This window comes from Neocloeon triangulifer, unplaced genomic scaffold (genome assembly GCF_031216515.1).
Source record: "Neocloeon triangulifer isolate White Clay Creek 2 clone unplaced genomic scaffold, ASM3121651v1 ptg000003l, whole genome shotgun sequence".
NCBI classification, from domain to species: Eukaryota; Metazoa; Arthropoda; class Insecta; order Ephemeroptera; family Baetidae; genus Neocloeon; species Neocloeon triangulifer.
Window position 1 is genome coordinate 3,773,868 of NW_026775546.1, and position 18,821 is coordinate 3,792,688.

General features: G+C 34.8%; 1 protein-coding gene across 4 annotated transcripts in view; it reads right to left on the reverse strand.

Annotated features, from left to right (window-relative positions):
* Window positions 1–18,821, reverse strand: part of LOC132205920 (metabotropic glutamate receptor) — a 57,009-nt gene that overhangs the window by 17,582 nt on the left and 20,606 nt on the right. For all 4 annotated transcript variants that reach the window (XM_059635307.1, XM_059635308.1, XM_059635304.1 and 1 more), the window contains exon 2: window positions 13,685–13,743. The gene's annotated coding sequence lies outside the window, so the exon portion shown is untranslated. The remainder of the gene's footprint in view (window positions 1–13,684; window positions 13,744–18,821) is intronic.

Below are 18,821 nucleotides of genomic sequence, written 5' to 3' on the forward strand. Positions count from 1 at the left end.
GTTTGTGAGATATTTGTAACGATCAGCATGTTTAAGTTTTTATTAAAATTCAATTACACATCCAATATTTACTCTACTCAAACCATAAAAAAGTAATCAAATATATCGATCTCCGTGCTTGTTTTGATTGGCTTTTTTTGTCAAATTGAAAAAAGTACCCAATTAAGCTGCAAAAACATTCTGTGTGTATTTCGCCTATTTTTTGCAATCCTATAATTGAAATTACCATGAAATGGAGTTTTTGAATGTCAAAGTTCAAGCTTTGAAATTAGGCTAATTTTTCTTGCCGCCATTATGGAGTAGACAAATTTCGCACATTTCCTTACTTAATTAATGAGGGTTTCGAACCTCTTAAGGTATCGATTCAAAAAGTGAATCGTGTTAAAATTAAAAAAAAAAATGCTGAATAATTATGCCAAGCTCACTATAATGTTGCTTTTTTGCCTGGAAAAACAGGTCTTCTTTTTTCCTTCTGCACGGTGCTTGTCATCCCGTCAACTTCTACGAGAAACAGTTAACCTCCGAAAAAATAGCACAAGACAGGTCTTACTTAAATGTACAAGGGGCAATAAAACTGCAAAAAAGAGAGAAGCCCTTTCCGCTCTCTGCGTGTAATATACAGAGATGTGTGTGTAAGGGAGAGAGAAGGAATAAAGCAATTAATTTTGCAGGAGGCTTTTCTATTGTTTGTTTTTTGCGACCTCCTTTTGCTTTTTTTATTTGTGGTGTTTCTCGTTATTATTTCCTGGCAAAAGCCAAGCCAACGGTGAAAAAACAAGCGAGAGAGCGCAGGGCAGACAGAGAGTGCGTGTGTGTTTGTAACAGAAAACCACCTTCTTCTTTTGTGCTCGAGGGCATTCGCGAAAACAGCCCTTGATTGCGACTCAATCGCCGCTCTTTCAAAGGAAACTTTTATGCCCCGCAGACTTGCCTACACACATCTGGCAAGAAGCGAGTACACCGACGCAATCTATCCGGTGGCTCGACAAAAGGGGGTGAAAAGCGTTCAAAATTAGAAAGCAAGCGCGGCCTTCTCCGATGTCTTTATATTTCGACTGCACATACACGGCTGCGTGCCTCACTGACATTTATTTGTGTGTGCTCTACTAGCAAAAGAGAAGTTTGTGATACTGAGATCTGCAAGAATAATGTTTTGTTTTCAATTGCAACCTTCGAACTGCTTCGAACTGAGATGTAGAGGAAGTTTGAAGTTGTTTTTATTTTGATATGTTTGTCTTTTATAAATTTTTTCTTTTATTGTTTATTGAAAAAATAACAAAATTTTGCCTAATTGATTCAATTATTGCAATTTTAATTAATTTTTTCCAAATATTTGTATGCAATAATTTGAATTTATAATTAATTGCATGAATAATAAAACAATTAAAATTAATAAGTCACTTTCATTATCAGTTTAAGTATGATTTTATCTGAAAATATACAGTTAATAATAATTAGTTTACTAAAATGCAAAATATATGTAACCCTTTGAATTTTTTTCTCCCCACTTACGGCTCCAGTTCGGCGAGTAGGTTTAAGTTGGAAACACTTTTGCTTCCAAATTGAGCCTATGAGTTTTAGTAAGTTGTTTACTAGAGCTGGCTGCCAATTCTCTCCCAATGTGATTTTAATTTTCTGTTTGACTTGTTGCGAGAGAATAAATAAATGAATTGAAAATTCTGTGTGTACTAAAAATAACTAATGTACTAAACATAATTTGAGCTGCAGTTTTTTGCCAGGAGTAAGAGCAAAAAAAGAACAAAGATGAAAGCGGCATTTGGAAGTATCCGGCAGTCATCTAAATGCAAGCTTTCAGCATCCAGAAAAAAGAAAAATGTCCAAACAACTTTATTACTGTTAATTTTTTTTCTTTTTGTTTTGTATTTTGTTATTGTAAAAATTTGTAAAATTTTCAATCTTTTCTCTCAATTATATCAACTTGTATAATTTTGAATGTATAAATGATGTATCCCGTTATGGGCAGCAATTGCCTTTGTGAGAGATCAATAAACACAATTTGCAACTAAAAAAGCTTATTATTGAGTGAGATTAATATTGGTGGTAAGATCAAGATGAAAAAATATCATTTTTTATCATGAGATTAAATTAGCATATATTATATGGTGATATAATTTTCCCAGACCATTTATAAGAATCAATAATACATATACAAGTTTTTTATTCTGTAAACGTGATTCTGAATGTAATTTGACCTACGTAAAGCTCTTAAAAACAACAATAAAATATAAATAAAAAAAATTGCGGGTCCTTGAAGATTGGGTCCTAAAACACTTGCGGAATTTTATTTTTATTTTTTAAATTTTTTTTTTATGCAATATATAAGTTTTTTTAATAAGTAAACGTGATTTTGAATGTAATTTGATCTACAAAAAGTTTTGAAAATCACCGGCCCAGTCAGGTTTCGAACTCTACTTGGTCGGGCTCGCAGGATTAGATTTAACTGCGCCCCGAGCCCTACCGTCCGAGCCTATACCCTCTGGGCGTACCAGTGGCCGCGTAACAATGTGCTCAAAAAATCGGCTTATAAACAGTGACAGCCCGAACAACAATCGCGCATCACGACAGAATACGTCAAACATTACTTGATTGCTATTTGAGCAACGTCAAAATTTGCTCTAATTTTTGTGAGGGCGAATTTAGAAATATTTTGTTCGGCGGTAAAATATACTTGCAGCATATCGCTTATCATATTAATTGCCGGTCGTGCACAAAGAACATGTATTTAATTATTAACTCTGGAATACGACAGTAATTTACATTCATAGCAACAGCTTAAAAGTTTGACGCTCTTCAAACCTATTTAAATTGAATTAATTTTAGAGTCTCTTCAGCCCAAAATGAAATAAATTGAATCTATATAACGTTAATGCATTATTTTTTCAGAGATAAAATTATAATATATGCATATTATTAAAATAATTTAAATTAAAATATACTAAAGCTATGAAAAGAGTTTTTTATGCACTTAATTGTATTAATAAATATAATTTTCCAATCCATTTTTTCACTGAATTTTTATTAAATTATATTTTCCCGAAGTGCAGAAAAGTTATTTTTTTTTTGGTACCAAGATATTATAGGACAGCCAAAGTGGAGCTAAAAGTTTTTTTTGGCAGCTTTTATTATACGTGGAGTGATTAGGTTGTGAGTATAGAGTGCATTATTTAGCAGCATCGCTTCTAATCGGCCCCGTGGATATATGACACCGTGACAATTATTAGAGTATCAAACATTCACGAAGTTGTCACACACAAAAGCTCTCGACTATGTGCCAGTTGTACATATAATTACGAGCGTTTGATTGACGTTTGAGCGACTCGATAAAATAATCATTGCCGACTCTTTATATATTAAAATGCCGGCGCTTGATTCCCCCGAATTTCTCAAGCCTTTGAATTTGCTGGCGATGATAAATTATTTGTTTGCAGAGATGACGATGTTTATTTAAGGGCTGAGAAAATACACATTCGTTGTATTTGTGTGTTTTACCGGCTGAATAGAACACCGCGTAAGGAAGTTGCTTTTGCGTGTGATAAATCCTTAGGTAAATATTGAGCCAGGCATAGGAAGTGTATTTTTGCTCGCCAGTTTTCCCAACAGATAAACTTACAAATCAACTGGATTGGGCGTAACTGGCTATGACAGGGAAAATAATATGTGACGTCAGAACGGAAATTGAGAAGAAACAAACAAGAGCCTCACAAAAATGATAACGAGATGAAAGACGGGAAGTTTTTCCCAAATTGTTTTTTTATGAAAAAATGGCCAGATTATTTTTCAATTTCTCGCATATCTTATATCTGCGCAATTTAAATATTAAAACTTAAATTAACTGTAACTCTTGAATTGAAGTTAGTTAAAACTGAATAATGCAAATCTCGACAAAATTAAAAATGGTTGATAATTTTATTTTGGTACATATATTGTATTTTTTTTACTTATTGCGAGATATTTCTGTATTAATGAAATGGGTATTAATTTGAATTTAAAAATAAACAAAAGCTTGTTGGGAATTAATGAAAGCATATAGATTGAAAGATTAATTTGCCTTCTTAATAAGAAGTTCGTAAAATATGTTGGGTGTTTACACACACAAAACCACATATTAGGTTTTTACAAATCAATAATTTTTAAATTATGGAAAATCCATCAAATGATCGCAAATTACATATCAACAATAGCTTTAATTGTGTGATTGCTGTTCACTTCTATCCTTCCCATCTCTTCTGATAAAACAATGACATTCTCTAAAAATTTAAAACTGTTGCGGTACAGTACACATCAAGAATTTCAGCTCTTAATTTAAATTTTGAGTGAAATGTTCTCCATAATATTTTATAATCAGTTATCTTAATGTTTTTATCAAAAGGCCACCGAAATAATTCTAAATAATTAAATTAATTTAACCAATTTATAAAATAATATTAATTTAAAAAAAAACTTCTTAATTTTTATTTTTTATATTTTGAAATTTAATGTAAACAAATAAAAAATATGTATAGATAGGTAAAAGTAAAAAATTGCTGTCTGTGCCCTGTGCCGATGGTGGCGCCGTCATATTTTCCTCACGGGGGGGGGGGGGGGGCAAAAAGCAAAAAGTTCAAACAATTAAGAGGCAAAACATGACAAACGAATGGAAATATGGCACATTTGGCACAATATCTGACAGAAAAATGAGACTTAAAGCCTACCTGGGCATTAAGTACACTTCAACGCATTTGCCAGCAATTTTCGGCGAGACAGGGCACCAAACACAAGACGTATGTGGATCTCGCCACCACCATTCTTGTGTTTTCATCAACCTCAATTCGAGTTGGTGTATGGCTGGTGCTTGCTCGCTCACATTCCTCCCGCTGGCTGGTGGTTGCTGCTGTTGGGCGCTTTGACGAGAGCGAACAGGTCAGCACAAGGATGTGAGACGATTCACGAGAGAAAGTGAAAAAGAAGCTGGCCGCTCTGTAAATTTTAAGTCTGCTCTCGATTGAATTAAGAATTTTATTTATCCATTAATCGCATTAAAAAAACTTCATATTTTCCAATTCAACATTGATAGATTATGAATTGAAATTGATGAATTAAATTTTAAATTACAAAATATTCTTCCCGGATACTGATTTTTTGTTTTTATATTCAACTGCGGAAGAGTCTAACAAGTAAAATTATCATTTTGCTCACAAGGAATCTTTTTAAAAAATTATTGAATACACCAATATCCGCGAAAGGTTTTCGCTAAATATAAAAATTTATTTATCAATTTCAGCACATCATCTAGCAATGTAGCAAAAATCTGAAGTTTTTATTTTAATGTGATAGATTTAATTTTTAAATCCAGAGCCTTACAATCACAATAGATGGAGGGATGGAGGTAATGGAGCGGCGTCTTTTCACTTTTTCTTTCTCTCCTGAATCGTATCTCATCCCTGCACTGACCTGTTCATTCTCGTCAAAGCGCCGAACAGCAGCAGCAGCCAGCAGGATGGAGGGAGGGGAGGGAAGGTTTGTGCAGTGCAACTGTGCAAAAATAACAAAGTAAAAAAGTCTTCTCTCATCCTCCGTTGCCTGTGTTTCGCCGATTGTATGTGAGCCGATGGAGGACCTCAAATGGACCAGGGACTCTCGCCATGCCGCCAAGGTAGGGAAAAATGAGGCTCTTAATTTTTTTCAAAAGCGCGGGAATTCGGAAAAATTACATCTCGAAAGCGATAGCACTGAACGAAACTTGAAAAAACCGTGATTGTCTGCTGCTTTATTATGCACAGAATAAAGTTTTGCCAACGCAGACACTACTGGTGGCTGCTTGGTTTGTTTTTATTAGATTTTTTTTAACTAATTTCATCGCAGAAAAAAAACGTTAGATTTTTTGCATATTTAAATTATTTATCTGTCACTTCTGTATTATATTTGACTCGGAGGTAGGTCGGAGGTGTTTTGCCTCGTTTCCATGTTTTCCTCCATAGTTTGCCGAGAATGCGCAAAGGATTCCTTCTCGTGGAACTAACTGGCTCCCTCGCTTTCGTGGAAGACACACAATATGCAAGCGCGCAACTTGCCATGGTGGTTTGGCACACCCACCGCAGATTATTTTGCGCGGATATGCACAACACGAGATGCAAATATCAAAGCGTGGTGCTTCTCCGGCAACATTTTGTAAGACGCAAAACCCAGCTTGGGTTTCTCTGCGGCATTACTTAGAACAAGAAGACGCAACCATAGCTTCAAACTAGCTAATTGAAATCGCTACTGAGATGAGAGTGAAACATGAGGACACAATGTGATAACTTGGAATATTATTCCTTGCTGTTGCATTTAAATGAGAAATTACAATTATTATAATTTGGAGTGAAGAGTAATTAATCACAATATTTCCTCACAGCAATTAAACTTTTAATCAAATTTTTAATTAATATGGTAATTTGTTAATTTATAATTTTTCTCTCAATTAAATGTATAATTATAAATTATGCTATTCAAAACGTGCACAGATTTTATTTAAGCTGGAAAAATATTCACTAATTTTATTTGATTAAATTAAAATTCTACATTTCTGGTGTTTTATTTTTCAATCAAGGATTGATAATCAAAGGAAAAAGAAGCTTTGCATCACAAAGTGAATGAATATGTGTGAGTCTTTGGTCGGAACACGTTATAAATTCTGAATGGCTGGGCTATTTATCAGCACTCGGCTCTCGTCATTTCCATCCGAACGGAGAGATCGACTGATGGGTTCGCACAAATTCTCATCAGCTGAGCAAATATCCATCCATCCTGCATCAGTCGGCGCCAAAGCAGGGAAAAAATAACTCTGTGAAGGGAAAAGGCCTGCTCGTTGACAATTGAGGAATGCGTCGGTGGGTCCCAGGGAAAATGGCATCGGGCTGAAAATCCTCGCAAATCCGCTACATCAATATGCGACGACCGACCGGACACAGCGAGCATCACAAAGCGGCTCGCTCTGTATTTACGACTTTATTTGCTGCGTGTGCAACACCCGCTTTATGTTTCTATTCCGTGCTCCTTGCGACTGGCCGTTACTTTTTATACATGCTCGTGTGCACTGAGAATACATGCGAATTCGACCTTTCCGCACGATTTACTAGAGCCGCATAAAAATATGGTCTCTTGTAAAAGATCTCGGCTTGCCACGACAAAAGTTCAGAGCAGAGAGGCCTGAGTGGGATTTTTATTAGAAGGGAATAATAAATTGCTTCATAAAAAATATTCAGATTAGCCTAAAAGTATATACAAAATTATTAATATTGTTTAAAAAGCTTATGCATACGTTTAATATTGAAATTTGCATTTACATTAATATCCACATTTTTTTATGTAATAATAAATTTTTAATCTAATCTAAAATCTATTTTTATTTTTAAATCAAGAGTGGTTTGGACAAATAAATAACAGTAATGAAATTATTATTTAACTTTTTATTCGTCCTGTTAACTTTTTTCATGTACAAAATTTTAAATAAGTTTAAAAACTGCTAACAATATTTTTCAGTTTCTTAAATCTGACATTAAGACTAATTTAATTGACTTTTAAATTATTATTTTCCCTCTCAATTTCATCCCGTTTTAAAAAGGTTATATAATGCAATCGTGACCTCCCATTATTGTGCGCCTCATTTCCGATAAAAGATTATTTTTACTACGAAACCTCCGAGCTATTTCCATTTGAAATAAAATACTACCGCATTAAATGTAACAGTCGACGTGAGGCGTTTTATTGTTTTATTTTCAGCTCTCGGTCCGTGATAAAAACGCTTCAGTTTTATGGCCGCTAGAGAGTTTGCTTTTTATTATCTCGCAACATGAAAACGGTGCGCACTGCGCTCGGCCGCAGGTTATGCAAAGTGGAGGTTGCTTTTTTATAAAAACAGATAGCAAATTTGTTCAGACACCGGGCTCAAATTGATTCGTTTTTAAACTCACCTCTAGGGGAGCAATCAACATTGCATACCCACAAAAGCTTAAAATTAATTATATTTTTGGAGACAGGGCTAAAAATTTCTATTTATTTATTTTTCACAGATACAAAGCAATATTTTTGAACAACAAAATTTAGGTTTCAAACGGAACTTACAAGTTTTTGTAAATAAAAAAGTTCTTTAAATTTATCATAAAATTTAAATACCACCATATTATGTATACATTTTACAAAATTTTATTCTAAAATATGGAGGGACAAAAATAAATAAACATCAAAACGCGTATGCTCAAGTTGACACAGCCTTTCAAGCTAAACGGTTTCGCTTAGCACTATGAAGCGGCCGCTTTTGAAAGCAGTGTTGGCTGCGAAGAGGCCTTCATGCACTCACCAGTGTTTCATTTTTCAGCGAAAGGAGTTTGATGATGTGTATATATAAATTTGCGCGCTAGAAAGCGTGAAAAGAGCAGTAGGCGAACGCTCTCTTTCTCTCTTTTCTTAAAATTTGATCATCCAATTGACGCCCTGCGAACGCGGCGCGAAAAACGCTTAACACATTTGCCTGGTGCTGGCAGTAAAAGGCGCCAATTTGGCTGCCAAAAATAAACTCATGGCAGCTGCGAGCGAGCGAAGAGCGTGTCTTTTTGGTTGCAACCTTGTTACGTTCAATGTAGTAATTTATTTTGAATCTGGAGCACTTTCAGCTTTGACAGAGAGGCGCGCTTTTTTGCCGACATTCTTCTTCAGACATCTCGAAAAAAAAAATATCTTTATTTATTTTTTGTTTCTTTGTTTGATAAAGTACGTCTCAGGAAACAATAGTAAACCCTCCATATAAAAATCATTGCCCGAAAGTTGGTAGAAATATATAAATTTTGCAGCAATCTGAGATTTTTATGATCTAAATAAAATTTCCCCATTTCTCTCAAAGATATTCTATTTTAAAATTAACAAAATTTATAAGAAAAAAACTTAAATTTCATATTATTTATTTTATAGTCCAACCGTAAAGCTCGTATAATGCTTTTCCACTTTCCCTTCAAAGAACTTTATAAATAAATTTAATGCTTTCCTTTCCTTCCTTTTCTTTTTTTTAATCGCAATAAATCCTGTGCCAACTTTCAACAGCGCTTTCCAGATAATATGAAGAGAAAACTCACTTTGCAGTCGTAATGCCAATTTCGTTTCTGCTGGTAAAGCCAAACAGAATGCAAAATGAAATCCGCTCTCAAGTCCGCTAAATTTGAAGGAGGAAACAGGCTTTTTCGCAATTTCACCGCCGTATGAATCAATTGCGGCGCTTTTCGGAGAACATTAATAATGCAAAATAATCCCAGGAAAAGTGAGGTTTGCGCTGGTGAGCATCAAAAGATTTTGGTCCTCGTTTTCCTGGCTAAATATTGAAGCAACGTAGAGTACAGAGATTGCTGGAAATGTTTTTGTTACTAAAAAGAAACTTATTACGTCAAAGAGACAAGCATTGTACAACATATTAATCGCTGCAATAATTGTAACACATTATTGTGGACTAATAATGATATAATTAAAGAGTTTGCAAACTATTAAGCACATCATCCTCTTCTGCTATTTTTTAAATTTTTAGTTCTCAAAAAAATTTAGTGAATGAGGGAAGTGAAATTTATATTAATTTGTTTAATTAGTATAATATTGAAAAACATTTTTAATTAAAAAGTATAACACCTTTGATCAATAATTAAAAAGCTTAATTATCTTCCTTTTTTTAAAGTATAATTTTACTTGCATTTCTTCAATTCCTATCTTAAATTCCATTTCTGTATCATTATTTTTTAGCTACTGACCACGAGTTGCGATGTAATCATAGATTGCTTGTTCGCGGTCAAATTATCGGGAATTCTATTTGCTTCTGAGCATCGCCAGGTAAACTAGTTAGCGAAATTAATTTCCTGCTTCGAGATCAAACGCATGCTTGCGTATATATTACATATTCAATGCACGCATCCTCCCTCCCTCATCAAATTAATAAGACGCCGCAATTTTCTGCACGCAGCGTGGCAGCTTTTATGCGCCAGCAGAGCCGCGGATTACGCAATCGGCTTATTCTGTTATCCGCGAGAAATTTATTCAAACAAGCGTTCGTTTTTGTTGCTGAAAAGACGTCGTCGGAATTGAGTTGCAGGCGTGCAGCTTTTGTGTTGCTATGACGAGCCAGACCCATTGCCCTTTATTATTTTGCTCCGTCTCAAGTCTTATTTTATTTCCACTATCTCGCGCTTCTGTTGCTCTGGCAACACGCGAGCAAATTCGATGGAATAATAATTCCAAGAATAAGGAAGATGTGAAAATCGATCGGCTCAAATAGAAATGGCTCAAAATAGAAATAAGTCAAATGTTGAAAACATTTTTACTGTTGCTATACTCTCCAAAAAAAGTTATCTTTCGTAATAATGAAACATTGAACAAAATTAAAAACGATGATCTGAATATATTTGTTAAAAGTGTTCAGTTTTTTTTCTCTTTTGATTCTTATGAAAGAAAAATATTCAATTGATGATACTAGTTAAGAAGTAATTTTTTTCTTAGCATATAATTATATATTTTCTTGAAGGTTTTTACGAAATTTGTAACAAATATTGTCTGGAAGAATGGTCAATCAGATGTTAAAAATATAAAAGATCTTTAAAAATAATTAAGAGTAATTTTAAAAGCCTAAAAACGATCAAAAAGATTTTAATATACATGATATGCATCTCCTGAAAAAGGAAAACTAATATTTTAAATCAGGATAACTTTAATTATTTAAATTGTTTTCTTAATTTGAAACTTGCTTTTAACATTACAAAAGGTGTAATATTTATTTTTACCACCAAATAAACTGCGCGTTTTTTAAACGGACCTTAAAGTCAAAGCGCCTATTTTCAATCTTGACCTTACAATTGAGAAAACCCACTTTTTAGTATCAGGCAACCCCAATTTTCTTTACGACCTTTCGCCTTTCTTTTTTTCCCGCCGCCGGAAAAGCAATTTCATTTGCATTACAGCGTCCTCTTCTCCCCATCAAAGCGAATTCCCTGTCCTCAGAGCTAGATGAGAAGCGTATACGTCTTGCCGGTATAGGAATCCCGTGTGTAGCAGGCAGTCTTGCCAGTTTGACACACACGGCAAACATGGGAGAAAGAGGGATTTGCCCCGGGACGCGCGCACACTTGGCGCGGCTCGTGTTTCATGGAAATGCATAGAACACGTTAAGCCCACCAGTCTCTTGTCACGCCACTGAAAACACAAACACCCGACGACGACGAGATCGTTTTCACAAAATTTTGAGCAGTTGTGTGTCGCGAGTAATGGCAAAAGTTGGCCGTTCCACCCCTTATCGTCTCGCACCTGATGCTTTTTAATTATACAAAGAAGTTTCGCCCGTTTTGCCTCTCAACAGATGGAAACCCGAGGCTCAAGGTAAATTGAACTGCTGCCGAATGACACTTTGGTAGGAGGTCGTTGGCAATGAAGGGCCTCGAACTGCCATTGAAAGTTTGGCCTTAAATAACAACAAGCTGTTGACATCACATAGCAAGAGTTTGACCTTTCACGCTTTCGACTTCCAGGGTTAATAAAATTAAAATGATATTCAGAAGTCATTTTCGGAACCAAAATTCTACATAATTTTACAATTCAGAATTTGGCAACTCATATTGATTGTTCAAAATAAAATTTAAAAGACGTATAATTTTTTTATTAAATTTGAATTAGAAGAGGAATGGCATACATTGATAATCAGAATGCTTTTTCGTCGGAGTTTATTTGTTTTTAAATCTAAGAGGCTTATTTATCAACTTTAATTGCTTATTTTTATGAATAAATATTTAGAAGGTTTCCAGGTTAGCGTCTATTTTAACAATGGCATAATAACATGGCATTCTGGGACGAGGAAAATAATATTCAAAAATTTGTTCCGGCTTTTATGTAGATTCTCATCAGTCAACTCTCTTGTTTTGAATTTCAAATTCGCAGTGATATTATGTGTTGCGCACAAAGCAGATGGAAAACCAGGCTTGATGAATGACACGTCAGCAGCAACCTTTCCACACACAACAATAACCACCCCACAAAAAATATGGGCGTGTGTGATTTATAATTTTTTCGCTCTGCCCAACCGTGAAAAATCCACGCTAGTTTTCAAAAGACTGGTAATTTGTTCAAAGCATTGCACAATTTCCGTTCCACCCGAGAATAATCTGGTAGTTTCGTGCAGGTGAGGCGAAGCTGTACAAAATTAATTATGCTTCGGCAGTCATTTAAATTATAGCGGCATACGTGATGAATGCAAACGTAGTCGACTGAAATTCACAATTTCCATGTTAATCCACCAACAGCGATAAGTGGACGCAGAAAGGAGCCGTGCGGGCAAAAGCATCAATCGACTCTGCCCGGAACAGCGCATTTGTTAGCGTGGTTATGCAACCGGTGCGACAAATGTGGCCAGCCGGTTGCGTAGCTACGAAAAGGGCGTAATGGCTGCTGCTCGCAGCGTTCTTTGCCTGCTTTTGTTGCGGTTGCTGCGATTTTTGCTCTTTTTAATAAGGGAGAGAGGTATTTAGTGTGCTGCGAAATCTCACGCAAATGTCAGAGGTCGACCGCTCGTTAATTTAATGCATGTCGTTTTGCGGGTTGCTTCAAAGGAGATGTTTCAAATGTCAACCATGCCCTCCTGCAATTAACGTTTTTTGTGGCAATTAAAACTAAATATATATAAAATTCAATTATTAAAGAAGTCTGTAGAAAATAAAGAATATGTGAAAAAAAATTAAAGCATTATCTATTAAGTTTCAAGTTCATAATAATATACATTTTTCAAAATTCTAATAGAATTAAATAAAAAATTTAAACCACTTTTAACTTTATGTCATTATTTTATGTGTGAAAACTCTTTTTCATATTAAATGGTTAAAACGCCTTTATAACTACCAAACGACTCATATTTTTAGCAGATTCTAACATAAAATTTTGATTCGTTTTTCTATAAATCCAGATTAATGTGCCAGATGTGCTAAGTCCGCAGACATTAAATGAGCGTCAAAATGCTATTTTGCCTATTTATCTCCGTTTTCAACTTTATTAACTTGTTTGTTTATTTTTTGTATCCAGAAATTAATGAGCGTATATGAATTAATTTGTTTTTGTGAACGTTTTCATTGGATAGGAAATTTCATGCATTAGAAACACAAAAACAAAAACGCAAGGGACCCTATATAATTAATATAAAACGGAATTTTGAAAACCAAATGGACGAGAAATACATTTTTTTTTCTATGAATTTTTCCAATATTTTTACAAACTATATCTTATACATTTTTAATTTCTGTTTTACTGATAACAGTTATTTAGGGTCAACAAACAATTTTCTCTAAAGTAAAGAAGAAAATAAAATCATAGATTTTCTTTTTCAAAATTATTTGATAAAGGAAAATAATTATTAAAGTTAAAACGTATGCATACTTTCCGCAAATTCCGATGTAAACAAGTATCAATTTAACAAGACCTTAACGAGATTAACGATTCTCTCTCATCTTTATATCAGCAATGTGAGAGAATTTGCCAGAGCGATATTAAGTTCGTGCTTTTCTGCGCGACTTAATAACAAGACAAAATTACAGGAGGAAACTTTTAACGAGCTCAAGAATGACTTCTGATTTCTCTAATGAAAATAACAAAGACGGAAGTTTTCATGATATCGAAATACAAAACTAAAAAAACTCACTTTGCCTCTGCCTGCTGAGCGTCAGATACGCCAGTCGGTGAATTAAGTAGCCAGCTCGTCTGAAACAAAGCAAAAAAATCCCAAATTAGACACTCTAACTCATTAGCAGAGGGTGGCGAGGGAGTAAGTAAGTCATTTTCTTTGCAGCCGCGGTGGCGTCGAAGCTGCTGTCCGGGAATTCATTAAACCGAGCTGGGGTTTCTCATTAAATCGTGCAAATGACTGATGCTGATTAACACTTTCGAGACTTCTTCTTTCCTCTCCGCGCGAGCAAATGTACATTCTTAATGAACACGGAGTTGCCGGCGACCCCCTCCGGCGACTCGGTGTTTTGTCGAACGAAAAGTTTCATTTGCATTTTCTGCTCAGCGAAAAGTAAGTCGTTTGAAATTATTATTATCGCTTTTAAGTAGAGAGTCAAAGCGAGCAAAAAGAGCGCAGCTCTTTCCTTTGAAGTCGTATCCCTTGAGCTGCAATGACAGATTTCCGTCCTTTGCCGAGAGCTCGGGTCCTGGCGAACACACACACACCCATCTATCCGATTTAAAGCCTGCACGAAAGCACTTCTATGAAATGTACGCCCTGTTTGCACAAACTTGTTGCTTTTTGCAAATTTGGTGCCCGCTCGCTGCTTGATTTCATTTGCATATTTTATTCGTGTTCAAATTTATTAGAGCGTGCTGTTTTCGAGGCTTCGTATATTTCACCGTAAGTTTTCTAAACATCATATGTACAATAATTTTTCACATAGATTTTTTTTTTTTAAATTTCCTCGTTAAAATTAGTCAATTAAAACTGAAAGCGTTTTTAATTGCTTACAATTAGTCGCTCTTTATCAAACTATATGTTAATAAACTCTTTTACTTTACAAAGAAAATTTTTTTAATTCGTCTTTTAACTTGTATGCAGTTTACAATAAATACAATGACAGATTGGTTTTAGCAACATAATTCTAATTTTAATGATGGAGAAAATTTCAGCTAAGCATTATAATGTGGTTTGACATTGCAAGAAACTAAACTAAAAATTTGATTTGCGATTTTATGGAAAATCCATCTCATTTCTTCTAAATATGCTGATCAACTTGCATAAAATTAAGGACTTAAAAATTAAGATCAAATAATTATTATCTATAAATACTATTTTTAAATTATAATTAATATAATATTTTTGAAAAAAAAAAATGCAATCAGATAATACAAAACCAAGATGCGACAATGCTGGAAGTTTGAAAAAGATCCTAATTAAAATACGTCTTGGCATAAAGTAAACACGGACCACACGATTTGCAGCCTCGAAGGAAGATGGAGAGGAGCAGACGATGTGGTGGGTGGCAATAATTGTTCAAAGTTGGACGGCTCGTTGGCAAAATCGAGCGGGCCGGCGAAAGTCTGGCGGGTTGATGTGCTCTCGCGAGCGGGAGAGTGTATCTGAAAGTTTGGCTGGATGCTCTCCCGCCGTTTCAAATATCCCAGGCATGAATAGGAAGAGAGCCACGCCAACTTTCCTTCTTGTTCGACGTGTTTGCCGTGCACACACACAAAAATCGCCCATTAAACTATAGCATAAAAGAGCCAACTTTTTCCCCAAAGCCCTCGCTCCTAAAAAAGAGAAGAGTGTCGTATGAATCTTGACTGGAGGAGGAAAATGTCGCGAATACTTCACAAAGTCACAGCAACTTCCTTCGCAATTATATTTAATTATATAAGCCAAGTTTCTCAAAATTTTTAATCTGTAAAAAATCTCTTTGTTTGAACTTAATTTTTTTTCAATTCATTTAATTAAATTGGAAAGAAGGGATGTACTAAATAAAAAAAGATTATTTGTAAAAAGCTCAGTTGAATTCAGTAAAGAGAGAAATCATCTTGACCACATGCATAGGTTTCCTTGAAGAAAAACTGATGCCTCTGGCTTTACCTGGAATGCTAATTTTTTTAAAGGAGAATAGTTAATTAGTTAGTAAAAATTGTTTTAATCTATTTATTTTCGATGAAAGTGACTAAAACTGTCTATATTAAATGCTTTTTTACTTTTCACATTTCAAAAGTAGCTTTCTTTTAGAATTTTTCAAGGCTTCTTTTTAAATCTACCAATGTAAGTGTCCCAGTTAAATCAAATTTGGGCCTTAAAAAAATACGAAACAAATAATTTTTGGCAATTTGGTGATTGTTATAGAGATTGAATTTCCACTATTAATGAAATTTATAACTTAGGTTTTTTTCATTTTTTTCAGTTTACTGAAACTTAATATGTGCTCAAGTTTTTCTTCTATATTGAATTGGCTTCTTAGAATTTTATTTTACGTCGACCAAAGCACAAGCCCCTTTTTTCCTTTCATGCAAACTTTAGCAATTTCCTTATGTACCCTTCGCAGTGTATGTATTTTTTCTAAAATTTATGTGACGTCTGTGGTGTGGTGCCCCATTTGCATTTGTGTCAGAGCAGCCCTTTTCTTTTCTCGGATCCGGCGACACAGTTGACTTTTCCAATATATTCAGCGCGAAAAAAATCTCGCTCGTATATTAAAATAAAATCGCGGATACAAAAGACAACCGGCAACACTCGCGAAATTGAAAGCTTGCACTTTTGCACAAAACAAAAATGGATGAAAGCGGAGAGTAAAAGCAGGTGTGTGAGTTGCTCGGCGAGAGAAATAAAGTAAAGAGAGCGAGTCAATCCATTAGAATGCATTTGAGCACTCGGGAACAATAGGTGCCGAAAAAGAGAGCTCGTATATACACACGAAGCTCCATTTGGCCTTTTTTCTCAGAGCGATCGCAAGAGAAACGGGCGCGTCGGGCGAAGAAAAAAAATAAACACGAAAAGAAGCAAGCAAGCAGACCTGCACGTTAGAGAACATATTTTCCCTGGCCGCATTCCAAGCTGGCGCAGGCTCGATTAACTCGTGGAGAGCTTCGCTCGCTCTTTTCCTCCCTTCTGCTAATTTTTCCATCCATTCGGCTCCGCGCAATAAATTTCGACCCGCACACGCTATTGCACAGCAGCTCCTTTTGTGGTTCGTGAGAAGGTCCTGTTCGCAGCTTGTTGGAGGGGAAAACGAGCATTCACGATGGTTTTGATTAGCAGGGCATCTGGATTCACGGTTTCAACAGCGCCGAACGTCCGGAGAATCACGAGCTCATCTCACCTTGTGCTAGTTTCTGACAAAATTTATATTTTGTTTTCGTTTTTCGAAGTTAATGACTGTCAGATTTGGTTTATTAATTAAACAGAAGACCTTAAAAGATGGAGTGCAAGAAGCCAACACGATTATTATTATTAAATTCCTTTTTAATATAATTGCACGAGTGTTATAAAAATTTGATAATTTTGTTTAAATCCAAAATTAGATTTTATAATTAAATTAAACTTCATAAGATAAAAAACTATGCAAATAAACAATTGAAAGAATAAAAAATATAAATAATATATCAACCTTTGCGCGCGTAAAAAAACCAATTGCTAAAAAAAAAACTCATAACCAGGGGCCTGTATTAGTAAAATTAGTATATTTGTGGCGTGGACTTATCAATAACTTACGAGCAGGATATTTTTAATATGGCATGAAATGAAGCATCAGTGTAATTTTGTTACAGACCTTGTTGATAATAATGATAATAAATTACTTACAAATTTAATTGACATAGAATTGAGTGGATCAAGGAAATTAATCCATATTTTATTTTTCTTTTCTTGCATGCAAAATTGAAAGCGTCTTTTTTCGTATTGAAAAGAATTATGACAAAAAGTTCTGTTAAAGTCCCGAAACATATACAAAACGTCTCGTCTCGTCGCTAACCAAATCGTCCAATTACAACCTTTGCAAAATCTTTGTGCTGCTTTTAATGTCACTGAGTCGAACGCGAATCAAAGAAAAGTTTTTTCACCGCCATTCACCCGCGAACCCGTTCTGCCTGAATGGAGCGAACGTCCAATCGATTTCGCATCTCTGCAAATGAGCGCGTCCCATTCTTTTCCTTCTCAACGGCGCCTCTCATTATTATTGTCACAGTCACTGCTCAAAAATATAAAAAATATAAAAAGTCTGCAATCCGAACCCATCAGAGCCGCGTGTCGATTGTTCCACACTTTTCTCCGCGCCTTTCGTTTGAATTAATAATATATACCCGGCTGCAACTCTCATCCGAGAGGGCCTATGTATGTGCAGCTGCGATCGATACGTACGGTTCGATTTTTGCTCTTCACCTTGTGGCGTCGCCGCGTCCCCTTGTATATTCTTTTTATCACGCGGCGGATGAGGCTAAAGAAGAGGGAAAAAACTGAAAGGGTGAGGCGATGGCGAATTATTGCGCGTGTCGACCTGCAGGGAATTCGTTACTGTTTAGTTTTTTGGCTCACAAACTTGTTGAGCCTTAATTTATTGCTATTCCAAAAGGTATGCAAAAAATATAAGTCTTGTCTCACTCTCAAGTAAGGCTTATTTCTCTTGGCAGAGAATATCCATCATTAATATAAACAGAAGAACAAACAATTTTACAAATTACGATTTTTTAGCGACTTGAAGTGAAAATTTGATTGTTCTCAATAAATAAGTTGGCTGTAATAAAAAAATAAAGAACTGTCTTAACAATTTCAGACACTTTTGACAACTCAAAAGCAAGGAAAAAGAAAAATTAAACGAAACAGCAAATCAATAATTGAAAAGCGAAATAATCGAAGTAAAACTTTAATCAGTTTAGTTTTAAATTAAAATAATATACCATTTTTAACTAAGAGAAGCCCATTTTCCACTCTCTGTGATTTTGATTTGAAATTTTTAGTTAATACATAAAAACAAAATCGTTATTGAATTTACACGGAAAAATGAATTAAAAAAAAATTCGTAGAAGTCTCGGGCATTACAATTAATTGATACAGTATTTTACCATCTATTTAAATTAATTTTTTCCATAACTTTTTATGAAATATCAATATCATTGATCAATGGTTTAATTTTAATAAAAAGAAACAAGCATTTTCAACTAATCAAGTTATAACTAAATTATTAATTTTTCTACATTTTATAATTAATTATTTGGTCTATGCCTTTTGCATTTAGCCTATATTCATTTTCCGAAAGTTGCAGTTTCCGAAAAGAATATATAGCAAGGAAAATAACAGTTCATATTTGGTCCTC